The following is a 27,952-nucleotide window of genomic DNA, read 5'->3' on the forward strand; positions in this document are numbered from 1 at the left end:
TGAGCAAGAGCAAAAGCAGGCAGCATCAGGAGGGCACACGATTTTGCAGCAGTTAAGGGGGAGGAAGGTAGCAGTGCTGTGAAAGGCAGCAGTTTGGACCAGTTTCAGGTTGGTTTATATTGGCATTGCTTCATGAGAGTTAAGGAAAAGAAGCAGACTTAAAGGAGCTAAGCATGTTTATATAAACAAGTACTATAGGATGTTTCTATCACAAAGCTGTGTGTTGTGAAGAAGATACTTGAAAATACTTGAAAAGTAAGGAAATTAGGAAATTGTGTTTTGACAGCAATGCTATGAATTCTGTGAATGGAGAGGGGAGAAAAACAGGAAGACATGGGTGCTGTTACCTCATTTTATTTGCTTTTTAGTATTGCTCTTATACTTTTTTTTTTTTTTTTTTCCTCATGTTGCTGCCTGGCATTTTGAACAGTGATTACTGTTAGGTACAGCTGTATCTAACATACACAGTCAGAAATTAGTTGGTACTCTGCATTTTTAAAAATGACAACTGATGTTAATAGCTTGTAGCTTTGAATTGTGAAGGGAAGAGCAAACAAAGCTTTTTCTACTGATAATGTTTATACAAGTTCTAGGGCAGTCTGTTTTATCCTTTCCTACAGTCAAGATAAAATAAACCAAACCAGACTGACCAAAGAAGGGAAGAATGAAAAAGTTTTTTTTTTTTTTTTTTCTTTTCTTTTCCAGCCCCTTCCCTTCAATTCTCCACCCCTTATTCTCTACAACAAAAAATTTATTGAATCTTGAAAGATGGGAAATCCAGCATCACAGATTACAAGGAAATGCAGCTCATCTGCTTTCTTTAACAGAAGACAAAACTGCCTTCTAGTCACAGCCTCAGCCAGCCCTTTTTAGAGCCCTGTTAACAACAATCTGGCTAAACATGGCAGTTTGACAGGGCTGGGCTGACTCTTATTGTTTTGCTGTTGCCTTTCATTCAAGCTGCCATCATTCTGCTGTTTGGCTACTTTGATTGACAGTGTGCAAGAGTCATGTTTTTGACTTGGGGACCTTTCTGTGGTCAAGTTACATGCAGCTTCATGGATGAGAATTTAAATGAGTGGAAGTCACAAAATTAAGACATTAAAGTTACAATCCCCACACCAGTGTTCAGTCAGCTACAAATTCAAAACATAGTAGGGAGTGGTGAGAAGAGGAAAGTGAGAATTACTTCAGCACAGAGTTTTGCACCACGTATTTTTCATGGATTAAAATCTATATTTTGCTTTATACAAAAATCAGATTTTTTTTTAGTGCTTTTAGTTCTTTAGTTCTGACATTGTACCAAATTTTTGTTTTGTTTCAAAATAAGGTGCACAGGAAGGACAGGGTAGGCATACATGTGTGCTGCTTGTCAGTAAACTACTGTTACTTTTATTTTGCACACATCATGGATATCATATGGATGCTTGAGAAAGTTTAATCATAGCCATAGAACCATGAAGTTCTTCAGTGACACTCCTACATGGATTAATTTACAATGTGTCTTAGTTTATAATAACTTATAATAACTAAGACTCCTTCCAGTACCTGGACTGTATGGTTTGGAGATCATCTGAGATACATTATAGTCTATACCAATGTAGACATACACTAAATGGTTAATGACTGAATAACATTGCAGTAGTATTAGCCAACGAAAGCAGTAATAAAGAGATTTGGCAGTAGGGATAGAAAGAACAATGATGTGAGTTTTGGATACTGCAAAGATTTCTAAGACACTGGAGAAACAGCAGCCACAGCTACTAGCAGCAATATAAATACAAGACTGTAGGAGTGACAAAAGAGAAGACAGCACAGCAGCTCCTGCTATTATTAATCATTGTGGAGAAGGCCTCTTATTCAAAACTGGGAAGAGAGAGACTTTGGGATCTGGTTTGTTAGAGCTGAGTGCATGGAAGAAGTCAGAGCTGTGACAGTCTCTTAGGGCACCCTGCCACAGAGTTTGCCTTACACTTTGCCCTTCCAAGGTCATATTTTAAACTCTAGTGGATGCATGTACTTACTGGGAAGCCAATGAGATATAAAGACAGTCTAAAAACATTTGAGCTGCGCTCAGCCATGCGTCAGAATAGCTGCTGTACTCAGCACATCAATGAGCAACTTGGAGGGGTACACAGGGCTTTTTAATGCAAGACATTTTTGTACAGTCCAAAGATTCTGTCATGACACATGCCAGCAGTGATTCACTGCCTCTCAGCTACCACGTGATTAACCCCTCTCTCATTCATTCTCTCTAATTATTACTTCTTCTTCTTTTTTTCTTTTTCTTTTTTTTTTTTTTTTTTAATTTTTAATCTTCATGTTCTTGTCTTTTTCCTTATAAAAATGTCAATGTGTCAAAAAAGAGAGGAGCTGGAAAAAATTCCTCTCCTTTTCACCTTGTCTGGCTTCTTTCAAACTGAGCTATGCAAAGCTCTAGTGCAGCTTGACAAGACCTAACTGCTGAGATTTCACAGACGCTGGGGGAATGGAGGTGGGAGGGAATGGGGGATTTGTTCCAGTAAGGGCTCTGCTGCAAGCTACTGCATCTGCAGGGGCTCTTGTGGATGCCCTGGTATTGGAGGAGGGTTGCTGAAATGGAACAGAGGGAATCACATTGAACAGGGAAGCAATGAATGTAGGAACAAAAAAATATGATGATAAATCTGTTTAAATGTAAGAAAAGGTGCTGATTTAAACATTTCTGTGATGGGACTTGCCCCTGGAAAGGAAGCAGAGCATCCTGAGTCATTATTTGGTATGTTTTATTTTGACGGAGAGGATGTATTTTACAGCCTGAAACTGTGTTGAAGGATTACTGTGCTACACGCAGGCCATCTGTCCATGACTGTATTAGACATGATAATGTTCTTTTCTTCACAGCTATTAATACCATGGCTCCAGTTGGCCTGCTCCTCTGCATCGTCTGCCTGGATCTGCCTGGTAAACAGCCAGTGTAAGAGACTGCTATATTCCTAAAACAAAAATATTGTTTTGAGTCTGAAAACCTGCACTACGGAGTTAGTGAAATGAAAGGAGCTTCTGTCTTCTACTATGCAGTATGCAAAGAACTGGTAGTTTGAAAATTTGGTGTTAGTGCTCAATGGCAGATCTAGACCTCTTTACAGTGGTGGTATCATTTTGACATTCACTTCATGACCATGGCACTAGACCAGGACAGAACCTTGTTCTTAGTTTACCCTTTCATATCAATCCGATGATTCTTAGTGAAGAGAAATATATGCTCAGCCATTCCTGATTTGTTGCTCTCTGGTGCATGTCTCTAGTTCCCTGCCAGAAGCAGTTATAAGTGTTGGCATATTTAGGGAGAAACATAATATTTTACAGGTTACACTAGTAGTGTTGGGAGCAAGGGCATAATGAAAAGTGAGATCTGCAGAAACAAACTTGCTTTTGTAACAGCTAGGTCTCAGCTTATTTGCAGCTTTGATTGTGACACCTTTTGTTTTTGCAAAAGGGAGCAAGTTGTAAGTAGCAGTTAAGCACAACAGAATACACAGGGATGCAGATACTCTGTGATCATATTGTGACTTTCTTCTGCCACCATCTGGAACAGCAATTGAGTTCACAGCTGGAAATATCTCTCTCCCAATCTTTTTTCTCAGTTGTTACCTTTCTAGAAAGCTGATAGGAGCTAAACTTCTTTTCAGCAATCTTCAAGCCCAAATTCTTAATCAGAAGCTGTTGCAGGAGATCCTTCTAATCTTAAGTTATACCAGACTCTCACTGTCTTCTAGGAGTTCATTCAGGAACTACCCTTGGTGATCCTTTACAGTTTTCCAACAATCATGTACCCAACACTTAAGTCATATGATGAGCAGCCATCAGGTGCATCAGGTGCATCTTCACCACATATTTTCTATTCCTTCAGGTTTGGCTCCCCACATAAACACCACCTTCCATTTCTTGTACATTCATCACGCTTATCCCCATGTCCAGAGCTCTGTTTTCTCTGTTTTCTGAGAGCTCAGAGCTGATGGAGCTGCTAGTGGCAGGGCTGGTCTTGCGGAAGGAATCCTTCTTCCATCAGCATCCCAGAACAAGTGGTGTTTCTCCCAGAAGCCATCCAGCTCCTGCAAGCTGAATATGCCAGAACAGTCACAGACAGAACAGGGTATTCGGGAAGCTTTTCTTCTTTTTGCATTTGAAACACTCACCTTTTATTAACAGAGCTCTGAACTGGAAAAGTGGCTTGTCACAGTGATCATCACTCTGGGCCCCCTTTGCAGACTGTGAGGAGTGATGGGAGGCTTTGAGTGCCCTGTACCTAAACCAAAAGGAGTCAGAGAAGATTCATAGGGCTGGCACTTTGGAAGTGCCTATGCTTCTTCTATTTTATCCAGAGTGAGCCTGGAGTACCTTGTTGATCTCCACATATCCCATGTGTAGGCAATTGCAATTAATTGTGAGTCTTTCCCAGCCTAGACATTGGCTTACCTTTCAAAGGATTGAATATATGAACTATATACTATATACTTCTGTTCTAACCCTGCACTTAATACAGTGATTCATAATCTTTATTGAAGTTTATGATCATAACCTCCTATGTTAACCTCATGGGTCTACAGAAAAGTAGGCCTATGTGCAGGGAAAAGTGCCCTAACTGTTGCCTCATGATGAGCTGTAGCAGAGGGGCTCCCTGCTCCTGGCACTACTCAAGGCAACACTGAATGAAGGCAGAGGAAGCTGAGTCTGGCTGACCAGAGCTTTTGTACAGGGAAGTGGTTGGGGCTCAGTGGGAGCAGTGGATAAAAGGAACCTACTGGGAGGAACTATATGAATAGGGAGATGATGCTTTGAGGAGGCATTTGGAGCCAGGCATGGCATGGCATTCCATGAGGATGGGAACACAAAGCAAAAAAGAGAACACCAGAGCCCATAGCTCTAGTCCTGCGTGATTTGTCTTCCCGCTGCCTTCTGCCTGGCCATTGTCTTCAGTGAAGAGATTCTCATCACTTTAGTTCATAAATAATGAGACACCCCGCAATGCGGGTTGTCTCAATTCAAAGGAAGTGCTGTTACACAATTATAGTGGGTGCAGTGTAGTTATAAAAAAAAAAAATAAAAAAAAATTGAAAGAATGTTCCTTGGACATAATGGCAGCATTCTGCCAATACTCTGTAACTCAATAAACAAGGAGTAAAGCACTGATTCATAGCCAGTGGAAGAAAGAATCACAGTTTCGTCTAATAACATTTCTCATTTCTGATTTGACAATAGCTGATGGCAGCTTTTATAGACCAACCTCTGCTGAGCACAAACCTGCAAGGAAATGAACCTATGATTTAATGTGCAATACTGGATTGCATAGACTTAGCCAAGGAATAATTTGTAAAAATTGCTGGTGGAAACCAAACCGAAGGATGGAAGATTTCTTTGACAGAAGATTGCAAGGTTAGGTGACATCCCCCTACTCCTTGGTTAGAGTTCACAAGGTGTTCTATCTTCCATCTGAGCCTGGATCCAAACACAAATGTAAGCCCATGGTTTGCTCTTGGTAATGAATTCTCCTTTGAATGTGTAATTTCTATCTGAATAAATATTCTTCACTACAGGGAAGGATAGAACAGTTTAGTGCCAGATTGAGAGGAAAGATGAAGAAAAATGAGTGAAAACACCACATGTGGGGAAATCAAGGGGCATTGTATTCCTGGAGCCAAAGAACAGTTTCTCAGGTTCTCCTTGACTCAGCATTTCAGGTCAAATCATCACTTTCATAAGAGATTTTTTTTTTTTTTTTTTTTTTTTTTTTTTTTACTGGGGCTGCTCTTTGTGGTTAAATGTTTTGCAGTTTGAGATTTGATGAGGAATGTGTGAAGCTGTAGGCTAGTCAGTGCTTTTTATTCACGGCCAGAGTTTACAGTAAAGGGCTAAGTTACTGTTATGTGTCAGTCTGCATTTAACTTCAAATAAAAAACAGTCTTGATCACTTTATGCTTCTTGTCCCTCCAGGTGATCACTGGGCTTTTTAACACAGTCTGCATGGATATGATTCATTTTCTTACTCAGATTTGTCTCTGGTAATCAACCAAAAACAGTTCCAAGGGAAAAGAAAGGTGTTTTTGTTTTGTTTTGTTTTGTTTTCCCCAGAAAGCATCGCCAAGTGATTTATAAGACTAGTATATGCTAGTATATGTGAGTCCTAAATCAGTTTGCTTGAGACCAGAGATTCAAAGCTGTTCCACTTCTGTGGATTAATTAATTAACTATTAGCATAAGAAGATGAGAGGGGCTGATTTTGCCACTGCTTTGAGCATGCAGGTGCAGTGTGGATGGCCTATGTTGATGGCCTTTTGTGAACAGCAAAAAGTGAGAAAAGATGCAGTGTCTTGCCATTGGAGAAACAGACTGTCCTTCCTCAATAGTTCTTCAGAGATATGGACTAATGTAATGTGAGGTAAACTGATTTTCATGTCATTGGAGCTGTTAAGGCATGCATGGGAACCTTTTAGTGGTACAGAGTAGGCTAGCTGTCTCAGAAATGGAGGTCATGTTCCCTGGCAAAACTGATCACTCACCTAGTTCTCTTTCAGCCTTGATGGACATGTTTCATAATTTTTGTTTCTTGTTTGTTTGTTTCCTCTTTCAGGAGAAAAATTGCTTAAGTGTTGCTTTTGGAGACATAAATCCTCAATCCCATCACAATGATAATGTAGAAACTCTTTCCATGAGTCTCAAATGTTCCTCTCTCTTGCCAGGACTAACCTGCAATGCAAGTATGATGTGATGCTGAACACTGAAGCTTTTCTGTCTCGAGGAAAGATAATATGCCGAAGGTAAAGTCAAACAAAGCGGCAATCTCTTCCAACCCATGAGATGCAATGCCTTGTGCTGATGTGAAAACAGCCTGTCTGATGACTTTTTATTTATTTATTTATTTATTATTGTTTTTTCCAAGAGAACAGTGAACTAGGAAAGTTGCTCTACAAAATATGTTAGTTCTCAGGCATGAAGGGTGGTTTCCTTCCTTCCTTCCTTCCTTCCTGCCTGCCTTCCTTCCTTCCTTCCTTCCTTCCTTCCTTCCTTCCTTCCTTCCTTCCTTCCTTCCTCCTTCTTTTCCTGTGTGCACCTGGGGAAACATTCTTCAGGTATAGAAAAAATGATTCATTAAATATAAGAAGATACCTGTGGTTAAAACAATTGAGACTGCAAAGCTCTATTTTATTTTTTTGAGGGTACCTTTTGAGGTACCTTCAATATATGTTGTTCATTGGGGAGGGTAAATTCACAGTGTAGAACTCAAATATCTGCTGATATAATCCGTACAGACTTATAGCCAGCTAAAATATGAATGCTGTAGAGAAAATAAAAATGGAAGGTACTATCCATCCTGCCAGTTTTTATTCACAGTTTTTATCCGCATTTTATTATTATTATTATTATTTTTTTTTTGAGCATGTCTTTTTCTCCCTTTATTTTGCGCTAATCCTGAGCACAGTGTGCTGCAACAAGCAAATAACTATTCAGCAGATGTTTCTGTTTGTGGACTCTGTCATTCCACACTTGGTTGTTTCTTGACAACTGGAAATCCTTACTGGGACATTTCATTTTTCTCACATGAGCTCTGGGAACACCATGGAATAACATCTAATCAGTGCTAATTCCTGTAGCTTGTATTAACATTAATTACTCAACTTTGGCAACAGATTGAATGCTCAGCAAATTTGCAGATGATGTGAAACTGGGGAAATACTTAACAGCTGAGTTGTATTCAAAAAAAAAAAAATCAGTCATTGGGCCAAGAGGAACCTCCCAAAGTGCAGGGAAGGGAGTTCAAAGCTCCTTACCTGGAAGAAGTTGCAGCAGGCATCATCATAGGCTTAGGACAGACTATCTGAGCAGCTGCCCCACTGAACAGGACCAGGGGGTCACAGTGGATGCCAAACATATGAGTTAGCAGTGTGCTCTTGTTGCAAAACACACAAAACACATGGCAGGAAACCTTAGGGGCAGCGTGACCAAAAGGAGGTGATAATTCAGCACTGGTGAAGCCACACTTCACAGTTTCCAGTTCAGGGTCTCTCCAGTCCAAGAGGGAAAGGGACAAAATAGAGAGGGTCAAGCTGAGGAATGAATGATCAGGGGCCTGCTTCATGCTAGATATTAGGAAAAAAAATCTTCATTGGGAGGGTGTTGCAGCATTGGAACAGGTAATCCAGAGAGGTTAGAGACTTTTCGTCCTTGGAGGTTTTCAGGACTCAGCTAGACAAAGCAACAGCTGGTATAATCTAATGTTGGCCACAGTCCCGCTTTTTATGTGAGATAAGCTAAGGGGTATCCAGAAATCCCTTCCAGCCAGTACTCTGATGACTGTATGAATTTAAGGGATGCTGTAAGCCAATCTAAAGAATCCTATTGCAGTTGAATTTTAATTGAAAAGCCTATAGTTATGAAGTGTTACTGAGAAGTGAAATGCATCTTCATATATAATGTGGAAACTATTCTCTCAAATTGTGCTCTACATGTTATAAAGCTGCAACAGAATACATGACTCCCAGATGAAATGAACCTAGGGCAACATTTCGTACAGGCTTGAGCCCCCGTTCTGGAATATTTCTGGCACATGCCAATGTTTAAGTATGGACTTTGTTTTAAGCCTTTTCATCTATCTGTTGTTTGGTTAAAGTCCAGGAGTATGTGCATAATTCTTTCATCAATCAAAGCATTCATGAGGTCTTAGCTGGCTCCTGGTGGTTGTTCTATTTCTGAGGTACCTCAGCTGTGGCTTGCTCTGAAGAATGTACTCAGACAAACTGAATGTATGTTTACATCATGCACATCTGTGTCCCATATTCAGATTATGAATTCACAAAATAGCATGTCTGTCTTCTAAGTGAAACTTCCATGAAAACACAAGCTTCTACCATGTCCTCATGAGTGCAGTCCTTTCCAGAAGGAAACCTCAACATCTGCAGAAGCAATAACTATTTCAATGAAAGTGTTTGCTGTCCCTTTCAAAATTCACACAAACAGCTGAGGGGCAGCTTTAGATATAATGTAGAACTTGCGAGAAGTTCATGACAGTCTCTAATACTTCATCAGGTTATTGGCTTGTCACAGTAGAGACAAGAATTTTATCACTATGGTTGATAATTTGCTGTTCCATGGCCAAAGATGGTTTTTTTTTTTTTTTATTATTATTATTATTATTATTATTATTATTATTATTATTATTATTATTACTTTTTTTTTTTTTTTTTTTCACAGTACCTAGTGTCAGTATGAGTGCAAACTGTAGAGTCTGAATTCAAAGGGTGTTTGAAGTCTGTGGAAAATTTTTCTGTTTTTTTTTTGTTTGTTTGTTTTGTTTTTTTTTGTGTACCCCTGTAAAAAGCTCTGGTGAGCATTATAAGTTGAGACATTCTTATTTGACTTCAGAGCCTAGATAATAAGCAGATCTCTAAGAGCTATGTTAGTTTAAGCCTTTCAGAATTCCAAATGCCCACCAGGAAGTTCAATGTACTTTTTTTTTTTTTTTTTTTTTTTCCATGTTAATTTCTGATACTCTTATGCCATGGAGGCAGCTGTTATACCTATTGAAGAGTGATCCATTGTTCTATTCAAGCCTCATTGTTGTATTCAAGACCAATGTTTTCTTTGTCTGATAGGCTTGAAAGAATTACAATATGTTACTTTCAGCTAAGTACAGGTATGTTAATGAATTTGATAAAGACTTCTCACCAGTAGAGGGCTAAAATTGTAATAAAGTTTACATGTATGTAATGGGAAGTGAAGTTACAGGGCCCTACTGACAGTTCTCTTCTTTTATCTGTTTTAAAAACATACTGTACTTAGGGATTGAAAGGTTCCCAGTTTGAAATTTGGCTTCAGGAAAAATGTAAAATCATATGTTTAATTAATGCCAAGATCTTCTGCAGATCCTTTGGTTAGCATCTTGTTGTCCTGTACTGTCCTCGGTTTCAGAAATTGATATTTGCATAGCGTAACTGAGTTTGCATTACTGTAATATGAATGACTTGGTCTGGGAAAGGAAGAACAACAAAGTACAAGTATTGTGACTTTTTGTTTGATCTCTACTCATGCTTTAATTTCCCAATCAGTTATGTATTATAGGAAGCCAGAGACAGAATTAGTGTCAAGAAAAAAAAACAGAAAGAAAATATTGCTTGAACATGCAGGATTCTCCAGAGTCAGCTCATTCAGCTATTTTACTAAATACATTTGTACAAGGTTTTCTTTGTCTCATCATTTTGTCCTGAAGCTGTGATTTAGTCAAATGAAGGAATGGAAAAGTACCACATGCAATAATGCATGTGTGTGCAAAACACCTATTTGTGCCTTTTCTGAAGCTGTTATATTGTTTGGTTTTCAGCCCATTGGACAAGCTACGAGGCTCAGAGATCATGTTGTATCTCTGCCAGCTAACCTCTGTGAAGTGATAGTGCTCTTTCTCATCTCCTCTACTTTTACAGCACAAGTGTTCCATCCTCAACAGAAGTAATATGAAAAGAAACATCTTCAACAACTGCGTGTCTCAGCAGCTACCCCGTAGAAGGGCTCATGGCTGGATACTTCAGAGAGCTTTAGATCTAAATTTAAAGCAAAGGCAGCAATCTACTTCTTGAAGACAGACACAACATATGTTTTGAAAAGGAATCTTTTGTGAAACAGCAAGCAAGTAATTAGAAAAATAATGTTTGGGCATAGGCTGTAGATGGGTATCACTATTAATCTCTGTCAAGTTGTTATTCTTCTTAAAAGGGTGTCGCTGAACTAATATGAAGCTATAAGCATATATAATTACGAGAGTGCTGTGTGAAATACAGCTTTTTTAAACAATCCCTGTTACTAACATGAATACTTGATACTCAAACTGCTGTTTGGTATGTGGCTAAGCACTAAAACTCACAAGCAAATATACATGGTTTGGAAAGAGAGGCTGAAACTGAGGATGAGATTCAGCTCCAAACTGTAGACATCTACATTAGGAATATAAAAGAGGTACCTCCATATTAATTAGGAATAAGGGTCTTATTCTTTTTTTTTTTTTTTTTTTTTTTTTTTTTTTTTGTTATTAGTTCTATTATTATTAGACTGTTATTGATAGCTATAGTTATCCAAAATCTGAGCTCACCATCTGGGCTAACAGTTGTGCAACACTAACTTTCCTGGGCAATGACAGAGCTCAGGGGGTCCATTTGTAAAAGTCCTCAGATTTTGATCAGTGTCTTCTTAAGGGAACTACCATTTTGGTGGCTTACTAGGCTGGTCTGGGGTTTATGAGAATGAGCCAAAGTATTTTTGGTTTCTTTGGTCAGGGTAAGTTCCAGTGTTATCTTCTTTGATTTCTCTGGTAAATGTCCTGGGTGTCCTGGGATATATTTATGTCTGAAACTGATGTGGACATAAGGTTCCCCAGTTTTTTGTCATTTCCAAGAGTACAAGAGTACAAAAAGTACATTGTCCTTTTTTTTTTTTTTTTTTTTTTTTCCCCAGAAACTCAGGTTAGAAGATTCTAACATGCTGACAAAGAAGTTTTCACTTCCAGCTATGCATAAGACTCATGGACCTAGACAAAACTATCAAATGTCTTAGTTTCTACCCAAGCACTGTGTTCTTTGGACTTAGACCAGTTGCTTTAGGCTTTCTAGAATTTCTCCTATGCACAAGTTTTCTGCACAATATGGTGTGACTATGACACTCTGATATTTGCATTGCTTACTCAAACATCAAGCAAATTCAAAGGCTTAATAAAGAAGACAACATCCTTACACTGAGAAAGAATACATTAGGGACCCGGTGAAATTCTGACGTTCCTAATCTGTATCCTTCCATTGAAGAACGCTGTTAAATACTCTGGTTACGAAAGCTTTCAGAATTACACAGATTTCACCAAATAATGATAAATTACAGTGGTTGAGAGCTTGGTTATGTTCATATTTTTTAGAAATAGTCCATAAGATAAGAGCAGTGAATGTAAATCCTATTTGTGGTTCATTCTATTAAGTATCTCATTGGTATCCAAAATGCTTGTGTGGTTCTCTTTGATGTAATAACTTTCCCATTTCAGTTTTGGTGTCTTCATCCTACCTGTTGTGTTATGAGGTGTTCTTTTTTTTTTTTTTTTTTTTCCCCAGAAAATTACCTTGCAGCAGAAGACCATAGTATTTTGGGTGAAATAGTCAATGGGTAGAAACTGCAATCTGGACATTTTCAAGGGGAGATCAAATTATGCACCTTGCTGTAAAAAGTACAAACAAGTTTTAGTCTGGATGGTGCTTATCTATTTTTGCAAGTGCATTACTTGGAAAGCATCTTGCTCAGCTGATCTATATAGCTGTTGTAGAAATGTAACTTTTCCATCCTCCAAACCAATAATGGGCACGTGGCAAGCTTACTTGTGCACCCATGCATTTGAGTCTGGCAGTTTCCATGGAAACCCATTGAACTGTTGCACTGGTTTTCTAACATGCTGGCACTTCACAAACACAGGACAAGCTGTTTTTCACAAAATTCTTGTATAATGCTATTTTGTTTTCTCTCTGAAGATAATTCAGTAAGACTCAATGTTTGCAGACTGCAAGAATTGCTTTTCATTCTGTTTATAACGGTTCATATATATTAGAAAATCTAGGCTGGGGCTTTCACAAACTCACTGAAACTATATTTAAAACTATCATACTCCCCATTTTGAGATGAGCAAAATGAAAAATTCCTTTAAAAAGAGTATGTTTATGCTCTTTTTCAATTCTGTATCAATTTCATTAATACACTATCTATCTCTCTAGTTCCCTTCTGGGAAGATATTTTACTTCCGAAATCAGGATGTGAGACATAGCTGCCTCTTTTGAGAGGCTCACATGCCTCTCAAAGGCATGTTAACCTTTTAAGTTAAAGTTTGATAAATTTGTTCAGGGAGTGAACAAATGGAACATGGTCTCTGTGGGAGCAGAAAAGTCAGTGATCCAAGAGGCCTTGTATACAGTATGGTTTAAAGCTTATCTGTTGACTAAAAACCCCAAGGTTTCTTTGATTATGAATAAATCATATTTCAAGCTGTATCCTCACACACCCAACAAACAAAGTTTCAGAGGAGCTTCAGAATACCAGAGGGATAGAGGACTCTGGTACTCTCTCACTAAGAATACAGTGAGCCTTGTAGCTTTCAGATATAGTCCACACAGATAATCTTGTAGGTTTTTCATTTTGGGGAAATTCATGGCAAATACCCTCCCCACTATGCAATTCAACATCTATTTGTCATTCAGCCAGTGACAAGGATTTCCTGTGAAGACAAATATTCATATATGACAATTTTTTGATTCATACAAACTTCACTTTTAAAAGTTATTCTTGAATTTTAGAAGCTGCTAGTTCATGTAAATGAAGAGTATGTTCTGGCACTGATTGTCTTTAAAAATATCAAACCTTTTTCTACCTTTGTTTCTTCTCTAATATTATTGATATCAGCAGTTGGTCCTCATTCAAATTGGACAAGCATCAAACACTATGAATTCATCTTGTGGAGCAGCAAAAAAATGTTAGTGATATGTGTGAGGTGAAGCTCAAATGAAAGGTTCAAAGAAAAGGACAATTTGTTGGCAGGAACCATAGAATTAATGCACAGCAAAATTTACAAGAATGTCTTATCTAGTGAATATTTATAAAAGAAATCAAATGAAGCTAGGAGCTTAAGAGGCATAAATGTGATAAATGACCATTTATCAAGAAACATCCTTCAGCTGAGGAAACCTGAGACTGAATGGTGCATACTGTAAAAGATTGAATACACTTAATAAGGGCCTGCTTAATGGAGAAGTTTGTCTATGCCATTTAGCACTAATTTAATGCTAATATGCCCATTTAATAACAATTTATATTAAACAGTTTCCTATTTAATGTTAATTGAAAATCACTGGTGTCCTGTTCCAGATAGTATTTACTGTCACTTACTTCAACTAGTGAGAAAAAATGCGGTTTTATTTTGACCTAAAACTTTACAGGAAACCTAAAATGCAGGAAGCACAAGTCAGTCACTAGAACTAGAAAATTTAATTTAATTGTGTTAATTAAAAAAAAATAAAAGTGATCATCGAAGACATAGAAACATAATTAGATGCTACAAAGCATAAAGGATACATCCAGCTGACTCTGAAATGACGGTAAACTGCAGTTCTGCAGTTCTGGTTGTGCATGGGCAGAAAATGGTTGTATTGAGGAAAGGGATTCTGGTTTGACCACCAGCATTTCCAGAGCAAAGCCACAGTACTTACCTTCTGGTTGTCTGGGGCAGATGCCACTGGCCAGACAACAAAAAAGCCACAGTGGCATAACCCTTGTCTAACTATATGGATATAAACTCAGAATACGTCCCACAAGTTCCAGTCTGCTTGTGAACTGTACAGAGCTTCATCATCCAACAACCTGTCCCTATAGCTATTGAGAATGCTCAGAGTTCTGTGCTCTAAGACCTGATCTACTTTTTAGATCCAAGTTGTAACTAAATTGGAAATTATATTCTGTTTACATTGCAGTTGCTACTTGTATCACACTCTATGCAGCCTGTTCATAAATCATCTTTGTCCCTTCCCTCTTGCATGTACATGCACAGACTAAAAAACATTTTTAATGCCCGAGGGAAACTTCATAACATGAAATATATTCATACGCTAAGTACAGCTGCATCATTATATACAAACGGTCTGCCAGTCTAGCTATCTAATCTGTCACTGATATCAGGGTCTTCTTGATGCCCTGAGTTTTGCTGTTTCTTTGGTACCCTTTTATTCCATAGGATTTGTGACTCGCAGTTTTACGCAAGTATCAAGATTATGTTTTCTGTATGTTGTCTGGCTGGTTTATTTCAAAAAGTGCAATGAGTCAATTACTCTATTGCCTGTTTTCTAAGTGCTGGAGAGAAGCTCTAATTGCTTTCTGTCAGTAAACTTAGGCATGGCTATTTCCTAAGTCATTTCTCTTTACCAGCAGATTAGTGTCTCACTGAGAATATTGCCTCCTTATTGTGAAAACTTATATATTTCAGTGGTTCACAAACAATGATGTTATTAATCTTTACTGTATTTTATAACTTTTAAAGCAAAGAAAAGCCTAATTTATAACGTTAAGGAATAAAATTATGGCCCACCCTTTCTCTGAGGGGAAATAGGTTTCCTGTATAATTTGTGATTCCTTCCCACAGTGAATATAACATGTATCAGGCTTTTTTAAAAGGAAAGCTAATTGTAGAGGAGTGGGAAACCTTATGGATGAGGTTACTTTACTGTTTGCCTGTTTATTCTTGAACAGAAAAAACAACAACAACAACAACAACAAAACAAAACAAAACAAACAAAAAAAGAATGAATTCAAGGGTATGCTAATGGTAATCAGTTTGTTTTGGATAGGAAATACAGGAATCCATTGTGAGTGCAACTGACGGATCATCCTGTTTCTGATTCTGCTGACACACAAATGTCCATATATCTGAATCAGTCTGAGGCATTGTACATGTCAAACTGTTGCTCTCCCAGTGCTTGCATTGATAATCCATCTTCTGCACTAAAATTTGACAAGCATAAAATTTTGAAAAGGCCAAGTCTGGAGTCTCCTGAGATTATTTTTGACCTCAGCTTTGACAAGAAATCAAGGAAATCACTAGCTGTATGTATTCTGAAAGTCCATTAGGCAGCTGAGGCCTGGGAAGTTGCTATTATTAGTAGAGTTAGTGATAGCAACATTTCTATAGTTAATGGAAGCCATCCTTGACATTAGAGGCTGGCAACCACACGAAGGTTTGTGTCACTGCTGTGGCAGAATAGATACATGCATGTGATCCATTTAGGCACTCTGTGGACAAATAATGTCTTTCCAAAACTGAAAATCCTCTTGCTTTGAAAGCTTGTGTCCATATGCTGCTGGGGGCCTTGATTCCTGAGGTGTCAGCATTTCAGAAGGATACGCTTCTGACACAGGGCTTTAATGAGGTTTGTTGTATGTTCTTCACGGTGACCTGAAATCTCTGAAATCTGAGATTGGAAGTTTCAAGAAAATACTTCAGACCAACTGTTGCCTGAGGAATGCCACCTCCAAGAACTACAGTGGGAAGGGGATACTCCTCCAGAAAGGAAATTTAACTGTGGGCTTCCTCACCCCTTCTCTCTCTCTGACATTTGCAGAAGCACTGTAATGGTACACCTTTCTTAAGCCAACATTTGTCTGTGCAAAATGCTCTCTTCCCACTTTCCATTCTATTTTGTCTGTCATACCACCTTCCAAAAATTTCTTAGCCAAAGATCTGTATTTTACCATTTCTATTGGAAATATACTACATCTGTGGCACTCCTACTTGCCTTAAAGAGTGTCTTACATTGAGACAGTGTCAGTGATGAAGCTACTTATACAGCATAGGTATCAGAATCTACTCTTATATGTGTACTAGATCAAGAAAATCCTTAACTGAAGCTTAGGAAAACATAGGAGCTGTGTGGTAGGCAATGATGGTAGGCATGGAAAAGCAATCACCCAGAAATTAACAGTACAGTATGTATTGGAGTCCTCTTTCCCAATTTTATGTCTTTGAAGTAGCGTTTATGTGACATTTACAGAAAGAAAAGAAGGAATAACTGTAACAGGAATTCTGCTAATTTAGTTTTCATAAAGGAGCTCTGTGCTATCCATTTCTTTTGAGGGCAGCAGAGAAGAAGAAGCCAACAAAGATGACAAAAACAAGAGAGACTATATTTTAACAGATGGATATTCCAGTTTAGTGCAGGACAGTGGGAGAAAGAGAGGTAAAAGCTAGCTGAGATGCTGAGGAAGCACATATATTGCAAAACACCATTGTAATAAATTGTTCTGTAGTTTCATGTTTGTTGACTTTTCCATTTGATTACAGCCATATTTTAAAAGAAATATTTTGTTGTTCAAGTAAAGTGATGAAACAGCCTCTGAGTAATTTGATTTGTCACTGGGTATTTCATTCTTAAAAGTGTGTTGGCCCTGAAAAGCCTTCTGGCATAGCAAGAATATTCTAAGACCTCTCCTGTCTTCTGCAAATATAATAATTATATGCTCTTCTACCTGGTTTGCATGGGCTGTTTTGAGCATCAGTGCAGCAAAGGTGCTTTCTGTGTTTCCACCTTTGATAATATGCTTTATGCTCATATCTTCAAAAAGCAAAAGTATCAGTCCTGATTAGCAAGCTTGCCCAATCCAGCTCATCCAGATCAACAGAAAAAATTATGAAGCTGCTTCTGATAATCTATAGCAACTATTACAGGTTTGGATGAATAAAAATAAATATTAGTTATTAATACAACCTTACAGAACTTTTTTTGTGCTCCTATTTTGTTTCTTACTCAATTTTCTATTTTAGCTATACAGTATATCAGTTTATTTTTTATTTAAAATTGTTTTGAAACACTTGAGAAGCACAGCCAACTGAGCTAAATAAGTTCATCTTTAGAAACAGACTATAATTCATTATGAATTATTGTGAGCCATGTAAACGATGATAATCTTAGGCACCTGTGCCTTTTTGGCATCATAAGACATGCAGAGTGCAGTGATAAACCTTTCATACCTCCAAGGTAATTTTCCTCTTCTGTATTATCCTAAAGTTCTCCAGACTTAATCAGCACTGAAGTTGCCCTATGATTTGAAAGAATGAATGAAAGGAAGCAGGAAATGACAGAGATTAACTTTGACAGTATTAGAAGAAAAGATGCAGAGAAAATATCTTGTTTGGGTATGAAAAGTGCTAGCTATACCTAGAGAGAAAAAAAAAAAAAAAGATGAAACAAGCTGTTTTTTAGGAGGTGAAATGAATCTTTAGTCCAGCCTTGAGTAATATTGTGACTGCTTTTTACTTTGGAGGATCCCTTATTTAAGGGTAACGTGATGGCATTCAGCTATTTCGGGAGCTTTGACAGTTTGCTTTAATATTACAGAGGAAGGTAAGAGAGCGCTTAGAAAATGAGGCATGATTTGGGCAACACTGGGCTTCAGCACAGTTAACATCTTAAAAAGTTAAAATGTTAAAATGTTAAAAAGTTAAGATGTTAACTAGGTCTTTTTGGAAACTATATTGAGTATATGCTGTATTTTTTCTTCAATGTGTGCCCTTAACGTGTTCCCTGGAGAAGCCTTCTAGTATACACACATACATTTTGGCCTGATCTAATTCTGTTTGTGGTCATTTATAGTCACAGAATCACAGAATTTCTAGGTTGGAAGAGACCTCAAGATCATCGAGTCCAACCTCTAACCTAACACTAACAGTCCCCACTAAACCATATCCCTAAGCTCTACATCTAAACGTCTTTTAAAGACTTCCAGGGATGGTGACTCCACGACCTCCCTGGGCAGCCTGTTCCAGTGACTGTTCCTAGTCACCACCAGTTGCTAACGTTTTACACTCTAGGTAAAACAGGACAATAGACAAATAAGCCCGTGAATTCCCTATCACTGGTGTGCATTTGGAGAAATGCTAGTTTCTCTGAGGGGGTCCTGCACTGTGCTGTTAAAAGCAATGTAAAAGATGTGAGTGATGTAAAAATGTTGTAAATACATGATGTAACATTCTAGCTTTGAGGCTTTAAAGCAATACAGAATCTGTGACTGATGAATTTATTATCATTAATAAAAACTGTCAAGGACATTGGGAGGTGGCAGAGGAAAACCATCAGTTTGATTTACACTGTATTCTCTTTTCTTACAAAAAATAATAATAATAAAAATATTGGAAGTGTTTCCAAAGCAATTACTTCTATTTAGCATTCCAAATCACTGTTTTTTCCTCTTCTGTGAAGAAAAGAAAAGAAAAGAAAAGAAAAGAAAAGAAAAGAAAAAAAAGAAAAGAAAAGAAAAGAAAAGAAAAGAAAAGAAAAGAAAAGAAAAGAAAAGAAAAGAAAAGAAAGGAAAAGAAAGGAAAAGAAAGGAAAAGAAAAGAAAAGAAAAGAAAAGAAAAGAAAAGAAAAGAAAAGAAAAGAAAAGAAAAGAAAAGAAAAGAAAAGAAAAGAAAAGAAAAGAAAAGAAAAGAAAAGAAAAGAAAAGAAAAGAAAAGAAAAAAGAAAAGAAAAGAAAAGAAAAGAAAAGAAAAGAAAAGAAAAGAAAAGAAAAGAAAAGAAAAGAAAAGAAAAGAAAAGAAAAGAAAAGAAAAGAAAAGAAAAGAAAAGAAAAGAAAAGAAAAGAAAAGAAAAGAAAAAAGAAAAGAAGAAAAACAGTGGCTCGTGCTGATTTGGGCACAGTTTTAGAAGAGCATCAGTTGTCATTTTACTGAATTACTTTGGTTTCTATCTGACACTGACCTGCTGCCCTCCCCAGGCAAACATCTCTGCACTCAGTTATACTCAAGTTGATGACACTTTCTCATAGGATCTTCTGTTGAACCAGATTTCAGCAACAGTTAGTTGTTTTTGAGCTATATGGACTCAGTAACCTGGGGTCTGGATGCCTGGCATAGGTCAATTTCTTAATATTAGAAGTTGTTGGAAAAGCTGAATCTATTTAGTGAAATTTTCTTGTAACAGCCAAAATGATTTAGCATTCCAACAGTGTTAGAGCTATTTCTTTTATATTTTAAATATTTATGAAATCTTTATTTTCAATGTTATTTCATTTTGAAAAAAAAAAAGTTTCTCTGTAGTTGGTGAAGAAACATACCACTAAAAGGACTCTGAAGTCATAAACCTTAATCTATAAGAAAAAAAAAAATCAGTTGGAAAAATGTAGAAATTGCTCCTTAAATTGGAAAGTAAAACATGAAAAAAATAATTGTTATTTTTTAATTCAAATTTTGTCTGAAATACTTATGTATATTAGTGTTTGTTTCACATTTTTTCATTAAAAATATAATCATTGCCTTTGATTAAATTTAAATTGATTTTTATAGAGTATGCAAATGTAAGGTGTGTAAATATGCTAGTTTCTTCTGAAATAGATGGATAGAGCTGGCATTGTGCATTTGTGTTAGCTTACATACATAAGGGATGAAAAATCATATGCCTGTGCCAGACTGTAGGATCAAAGCCATACAAGAAACTGAAATCTTAGTTCTTTTTCTTTTAAAATTATTTTTATTCATAACTCATAACACAATTTATCTCTAACTAATAGTATAAATATTTGCAATTAAATTGGATATTGCCTTCTCTGAGCCCATCTCCTCCTTTGATTGTGTTTGAGCTTCTAGTGAAGGAAAATTATGCTGAGCTAGCGACATCCAAAGCAAAGTATTATCTTGACATCAAATGCAGGGTCAAGTGAGGGTAGGTGACTTATTTCAAGAATAAGCTTTTCCAGGAAGCCTGTCCAGTGAAGTAAACATTCCCATTAGTCCAGGGTCCTTCAAGGGAGCATTAGCCAGCATACATATGTTGTTATCAGTGCCAAATGGTGCAAATGCCCCCACTAAAATAAAAGCAAAGGAAATTTTTGCTTCTATAAAACACCTCAAATAGGCAGAAGGTAAGGTAGAGTTATATTTTTCAAACTTTTAGAAAACAACAACATAAAGAAAAAGTAATCTGGGAAAGCAACATGTTCTGTTCTGCAAAAAGTTTATTTGGACTTTTTCTCAACTTGAAGCCATGTGGTACCCTACACATCTTAAATCACACTCTTGAGAGACAATTCCTTAAAATATGAAGTACGTTTTAAACTTTGGAAGTAATTAACCCTACGAAATTTTCTCCTGAATTGTGATGAATTCTTCATTCTTGAAAACTGTTACATTAAAAGTGATCATTCTTCCATATAGGAGACATTTGTCTGAACACACAAAAAAATTGGTTCCTGGAAGCTGTGTGACCTGTGTAGGGCTGTTGGCCAGACTAGATGGTTAGAGTGATACCCTGGGATTTTTTATGGATGCGTCTGTTAGACTTTGCTTACTGTCTACTTCTTGCTTTTACTCTTGCTTTTGCTCGAGAAGAAGAAAATTTTTCATTGATTACTGACATAGTTTTAACTCACTTTTTTTTTTTTTTTTTTTTTTTCTTTTTTTTTGTTACTGAGCTCTTAAGAGAAATGCTGTAGGCAAGGGCTAGTTCAGTCTGATAGGTATATCGGGTGATGGAAGTCTCCTTATGTTCACTCTGCTGGAAGTCGTGGCAGCTCCAACCTGAGCAAAATCACAGGCACAGACCACAGCAGGGTGTACACCATTTTCAAAGCATGAAGGAAAAATTTTACTGTTGTTTCAGCTTTGGGGAAGTGCTTAATTCCAGAAAAAATGTTTTCCAGAAAAAGCAAGTAGAAAAGTAGAAAGTAGAGTAAGGGCTAGGAAGGAAAGTGTTGAACAGCCCCAAATTACCTTCCTGATACCATCAGCAAATGGAAACTGTGTGAAGTCCATGTTGTTGGTCTTGCTCCTTTATCGGGTGTAGAGTGAGGAGGGGAGCCATTACCCTGCAACTAGCTCTTTCCTGTGCTGACTGGGAGCAAAGAAGCACACAGTCTCTCTTGATGATATTTGTATTTGCTTATGCAACCTGCAGAGAAGTGTCTAACTATTAAATTACTGCAGTTTGCATCCAGGTTGGTCTAAAATTTAGCTTTTCATGTTTGAGAGATGAGATGGATCGTTGAAATCCTTCTGTTCTTCCCCACATCCCAGAGTTTTTTACAAGCCAGTTCTCTTGGGGTATTTTTGGTTGAGGAATGATTGCAATGAAAGCATAACTTCTTTGTTAATGTTAATTTATAAGCTCTTATGACCAGAGCAGTTAAACTGTTGCTGTTAAAAGTGGATATATATGGCAGGAATTTATTTATGCATATCCAGAAAGAGCATGAGGGCGAGCCCAGTGGAAAAATAAATACTGGCACTGTGCTGAAATCTTGAAGTGAAAAATGCTATGACTAAACCAATGATGCTCTTTTATGTAATGTCTCCTTTAGTGAAAAGAAAGCAGGACACATATTCATATTACATTTTCTGTTTTCAAATTTTTAATACTGTGCAGAAAAGCAAAAATTCACCATGAATATTTCCATCTCTGGTGTGCTGGTTCAGTACATTGTGGCCACATACAGTTATTGGTTTTTATCATCTACTTACAGCTTTTTCTGTCCTGTCCTGTCCCCTCATCTCCCTATCCCCACCCTCTCCATCCCCTCCCCTATACTTCCCCCAAGGTTAAACAATTTGAATTTCCCCCCCCCAAAAAAAATTATTTTGAGGGTTCTGTTGGGAAAACATCTTTTCATTGATTTGAACTAGACTTTAATTAATGCAAAAAAGGAGAAAGAAAGAACAAGAAAATGTAATAGAAAAAGATGATAAAAACTAGCTATCCATCATCTATTTCTATCTAGCTTTTTATTTTTTATTTTTATTTTTATTCTTCTAGTTTAAGTTAATCTCTGTTAACTTCAAATCTCTGATTTCATAATTTCTATTAGTTTTGGCACAATTGTTTTACTCTTTTACAGTCTATCATGACATATGATTACACTGAAAGTGCACTTAACAGAGGTAATGAAAGACGTGTCACAACATCTTAAATGATGTCAGTCTCTATCTTTGGAAATCTTCCTGAAACAGCTGTACTGCAGCACTGAAGAGGAAAGATCATAAGTCAAAGATGCTTCTCAGATGTCATCCTTATTGTATATCCTGATGGAGTAGTATCTGCTAATCTCTAGTTTCCACACTGAGAAAATTCTTATTTAAATTGATAGGGAATTGACAACTCAGAGGTGACACAAGGAGACCCATAAAGCTACCTAGATGCAATACAGATAGTCAAGAATCAAGGAGAAGAGGAATTTAAGGCATATTGTATGGTTTTAACTGACAGTATTCAAACAATTCCACCTTATTATTTCCTCTATCTCTCAAGGAAGTTGAAGTTCCCTGAAGCTCTAACAGTAGGCAAGAATGAATATAGTTCATTTGTCAATGTGTCAGTGACTATTTCAGGATAACCTGTAGAGTAGCTACAAATCCCAGATTTATTTCTCTGGTGAGGCAGTGAAAGTGGTTTTATTGCAGACAAACTGACACTGGAAACAAACTCTCTTTTTCCCTTGTAGCATTCCTATAGGCAGCAACAGTTTGCTTAAAAAAAAAAAAATCACAACAGAACTGTGGGAGCCTCTGAAGGATTGTGTATAACTTCAAAGTTTCAGTGCATAACAGATAAACACTCATAAACTATCAGATACATTTCTTGTGCAAATGTAAGCCACTAAATGCACACTCACACAGTATGCTCACGTGTATATACATATACAAATATGCTTACATACAAAATGTATATCAGCATATAGACAATACCACCAAGCCCATGTAAAATGAAGCCAAGGTATTTCTATTCCACTGTAACTATACAAGTACAAAAGCTTATTATATACTCACCTTCAGAATGTAATATCCAAAGAGGGAAGAATGATTAACCAAGTGTTAACCTCATACATTTATCATGTCAGTATTCAGGGCAACTTATTAACCTCAAGAGAGGATTAAAAAGGGGGGTAGTATATTATACAGACTTGGCAATTTCCTAGAGAGAAGGAAAGTGAGGAAGGGCTTAGCAAGCCCTTTCCTGGTAGATCCATGTAATTCATGATCTCCAGGAATGTCGAAGAGAGTTAGGAAAGACCTGGGACTTCCGGATCTGTTTCTTTTCCCCTGGAGCACACACCATTCCCAGGACAAGTGTAGCTGTAATTCTCTCATTTGCTCAAGAACCAGGGTCACTTATCAAGAGCAAACTGTTTCCCTGTGAGGAAAAAAAGTCCCTATTCTTCTCACATTTGGTAGGAATAAAATACTCCTAATAATCTGAAAAACTGCAGCTCACTCAGTTTAAAGAGATATTTTTATTTTATTTTTCAAGGGCCTTCTCTGTTATCTCCATGCCTTTGAATCTATCCACAGAGTAACAGAATGTGATTGTTTTCTAAATTCCTCTTGAAGTTTCATTAGATTTTGCTGGACCCTGCAACAAGATATGACAAATACTTATATAAGTGCACTTGTTTTTCTAAAGTTTATTTTCCTCTCCTCTGCTGCCTAGAGCTAATATTTGTTTTGTGTGCCAACATGTACAAGTATTAGTAGACTGTGCGTATGTACAGAGGGAGGTGACTACAGTTAAGTCCTAACTCTCCACATGTAAAGAACAATATTTAAATTATTATTGAAATCACAGGAAAAAAAAAAGAAAAAAAATACTAGGGAGAAAGTGGTGTTTGTTAAAACCTTCTCCATTAAAGCCTACAAAGGAATTATCTATTACATCAGTCTCAATATTGAATGCATTTGTGATGCAATCACAAATTGTGATTTGTGAGTTGAAGCATTAACAATCAACCCCTTCAGCAACTTCTGTCAGGTGAAAATGGGGAATGCTGAAGTGAAGTTGTGGGGAGTATTTAAAATGTCTCGTGCTTGTGTGGTGCTTGGCTTCAGGAAGCCACCTGCTCCCAATACTATCCTGAGACACACATGCATTACAAGCAGAAAAAAGTTCATGTTTATAGTCCCAATATCCCAATTTACCCATTTCCCTCTCACAGTGTACAGACAAAATGCAAAGTGAGCCAGAATCCAGTACCAGCCCTGGGATCCAGGACATAAAATGGAAACTTTGAGTCCAAGTTTCTATTCCTCTATTTTACAATTAAACAAATAGGATTTAAAAGTTATAAAGAGGTAAAATCTGGCTCTTTAGGCGTAATGTTTTGCATATTGGAACATAATTTAGTCATAGCAGTTCAAAAGGAATACAAAACAGACCCTATTTAGACATGACAGTAATTACATCTACCTGGTACAGACTTGAAAGCAAATTAAGTGTAAAGCAGAGCTGAGCAGCTCCTTGCCCTCCTGGACTGGGGGAAATTGGAAGTTGGACCCTTCTCTGCCTTTTCACTGAATTAACTGGGGATACAGCCCATGACAACATGACAATGTAAGGACATGTTATCGTCATAGGGATAATATATCTACATGTACGTTGCTGATTCACTATCAATTCTTTAATCAAGCAAGAACTGATTTTTTATTCAAAACTGAGCTTCTAAAATTTTCATGATTACTTAATGGAAGGGACAAAAGAAAAGCCGGCCAAAGCCTGTTGGCTATTTGGAATTTGAATATGCATAAATTTCCATTCACAATTAATGCAGCAGTGTGCTCTGGATGAAGAGCAAAATCACAGGTTTTGCCTGAAATGAATTTTAGATGACTTGGAGGCACCCTGTTTTTTACTTTTCTACTTATGACATTAAAAACCCAGAGGGATTCTAGAGGGGACATGTCTTGGATCCTTTATGCTAATTCAAAGTGAAATTCTCCTAGCTACACATTAGAAGCATTCATTAAATTAGGAATTTCTTTTAAAAAGTTAGTGTAATTTCTTTCTGCATTTTTTACTTAAAAATTCAAAGCCTTATTAGAGATGAATAGGGAATATATTTTAAGGTGTTTTTTTTTTTTTTTTTTTTTTTGGTTTTGTTTTGTTTTTTGTTTTTGCTTTTTTAATATGATACCGCAGATTTGCCAAGATAGCATTTCAGATAGGATGGATTTCTGGTCAAAGCAGCAGTAAATCACTGTTAGGGGTGGAACAAGATAAGAATGGGAACAGTAGTTTTTCATGAATGAGTAGCAATAGCTTAACTTTAATTAGTGTAACAGGAAGCTAGATAGCTGCTAAATTTTAGAGACAGAGGAGTTTGATCACAAAGCAGTGGGAAGATGTGTTTTATACCTTAGATTAAGATAAAGCACTACTGTAATATTTGATTACCCTATCTAAGATGTATAATGAATTATGTGAATAATTAAAATAAAATAAACACCATAATGGATAAGGTGTTCTCTTTTCACTAAGCTTGTTCTCATGTAAAGGTTTTCATCTATTGATATTTTAAAAGTACCCTTTTTGACTTTAGCTAATGATTGTAGGTAACCTCGGTAATATTTTCATCCTTATTAAGTCAATTTCTTTTAAAGGCAACTGTTGGCTGCATATCCTTTATATCTCTGTGTGACAGGATATGTACAAACTGTTATTTATTAGTCATTGCGTTGCATGTTTATAGTTTCAAACAAAAATTCTTTTTATCCACTGCTGTAGCTTGGGGTGGGTTGCTTGAACTCTCTTGATTCTCAGCTAATGTCAACATGTGAGAGAGGAAGAACCTATCTGGTTCATGTTCCCCTTTATGCATTTTTTTTACTTTTATTATTATTATTTTATGTACAAGGAATGTGCAGTATTGCCAAATGTATAACCTGATGGATATTGACATTATAGCTTGCTGTGTGGAGCTTGTGCTTGGGATGAAGCAAAATCCAAAGCAGCAGGGACCTGAGCCTGGTTCCTCTCCATCCTGTTCCAAGCTTTGAGCACAGTCTGTCTGATGTTACTGAATATCTTTAAGAGGTCTGGCTTTGAAACCAATATGAGAGGAAAACAAGTGGTAAAGATTCAGGTATTTTCTCAAAATACAATTCCTGCTTGATATTTATCTAGTCCCATGTATTTTGGTGATCAGGAGAGCATTGCCAGAGGAAAAGAACTACTGCCAGGCTGAATTCTACCCTCTGCTTAGCTCAATTGGACCAATCATTTCTATAATGCTTAGAAACAGCAACCAAGAGTTTCTTCAAATGGAAGGAGACCTGTATTCTTATTGCTAGTAAAAATCCACTACATTTTTTCCTCAGCCACCAGCTGTTCTCTGTGAAAGGTTGAAACAAGCTGCTTGAGTTCTTTGATTCACCTCAGCTGGAGGGTACTCTTCAGTTGTCATTCTCCACAGAAATCATAACAACTGGAAAAAGGTAAGCTAGTAGGTCTGTATGACTGCTTCCACTCTTCTGTTTCCATCTCAGCTTTCACAGGGTTAGCAGTATTTTACCCATGTTGTATATTCACCTTAACTCATCCACTGTTCATTTTCTTCAGCTTCATCAGGACAAGTTTTTGTCTTTGTAAGGTGTTGCACAAAGGAGTCCATAAGCAACACTTCAGTGAAGGGAAAAAAAAAAAAAAAAAAAGGAAAATCAATTTTACAATTTTATCTGGTCTTGGAGCTGAAAACAGAGGTAAAGGGAATTTTAAAATGTTGTGAAGTCAATGGGGAGGTGGGGGACAACTACAGATTGTTTTTGCCCAGAATAGTGTTCATGCTATCCTTTGAAGATTTACATCATTTGGGGATTGTTTTTCCCTCTTCCTCAAAAGTCTGGATCAGAGCTGTTAGCCATTGGAATCTAGTTAGCAGGACTTGTCCTCCCACACTCCTGATAGCTGTTCCTGGTGAGGATGAGTGAATTAAAAAACTGAAAGCACTAGAAATGTCAGAAATATACTATTTCTTGTGATATTTTAATGAGGTTGCAGCTTATGGTAATCAATAAATTCCCCACTCTGGAAACGAAAGGGGCTTACGTTAATCTGCCATGACACTGATTGTTTTTCCAGTATGAAATGGTGATGTGTCTGCGTAGCTGTGCAACTACAACCACAGCTTGTGCCACCTTGTTGATGGAGGACCTGGAGGCTCAGAGACAGGTTGGGAAATGGGTGACAGAGAGCTACTGCTGTCCAATATGAGCTGTCTAGGTCTCTTTTAGGGACATTGTATTAAAGCTTCTCCCTTTGACCACAGATTTGTCTTCAGGGATATTAGAGCTCTTTGCATTTTCCTTTTGCATTTGCAGCGGTTTGTGAGGTCAGGAAGACACCTCATTTTTAAAACATGAAATTACAGTTAATGAGAGTCTTTCTCTGGAAATATATTTTTATGTGTATGTTAACTCTCTCCCTCAAATGTCGCTTTCATAAAAGCTGTCTGTTTTCACTGGAAATTGTATTGGTTTATGTTTAGAAAGTTTAAAAAACACTAGGCTGGACTTTCATTATAGTTAAAGGGTGAGAGTGTTGGCAGTTCAGGATTAAAACTTTTTAATTGCAGGATTTTAAAAAAATTTCCCAAAGAACATCACTTT

The 27,952-nt window shown here is 37.1% G+C and overlaps 1 long non-coding RNA gene across 1 annotated transcript; it reads left to right on the plus strand.

Moving 5' to 3' along the window:
- The first annotated feature begins 2,802 nt into the window (after positions 1-2,802).
- Positions 2,803-27,006, plus strand: LOC140001432 (uncharacterized). The gene is made up of 3 exons (XR_011806651.1): positions 2,803-2,956; positions 6,720-6,797; positions 26,666-27,006. It is a non-coding gene; the product is annotated as an uncharacterized lncRNA (long non-coding RNA).
- The last annotated feature ends 946 nt before the right edge of the window (positions 27,007-27,952 follow it).

Source organism: Anas platyrhynchos, chromosome 1, assembly GCF_047663525.1.
Source record: "Anas platyrhynchos isolate ZD024472 breed Pekin duck chromosome 1, IASCAAS_PekinDuck_T2T, whole genome shotgun sequence".
Classification (NCBI taxonomy): Eukaryota; Metazoa; Chordata; class Aves; order Anseriformes; family Anatidae; genus Anas; species Anas platyrhynchos.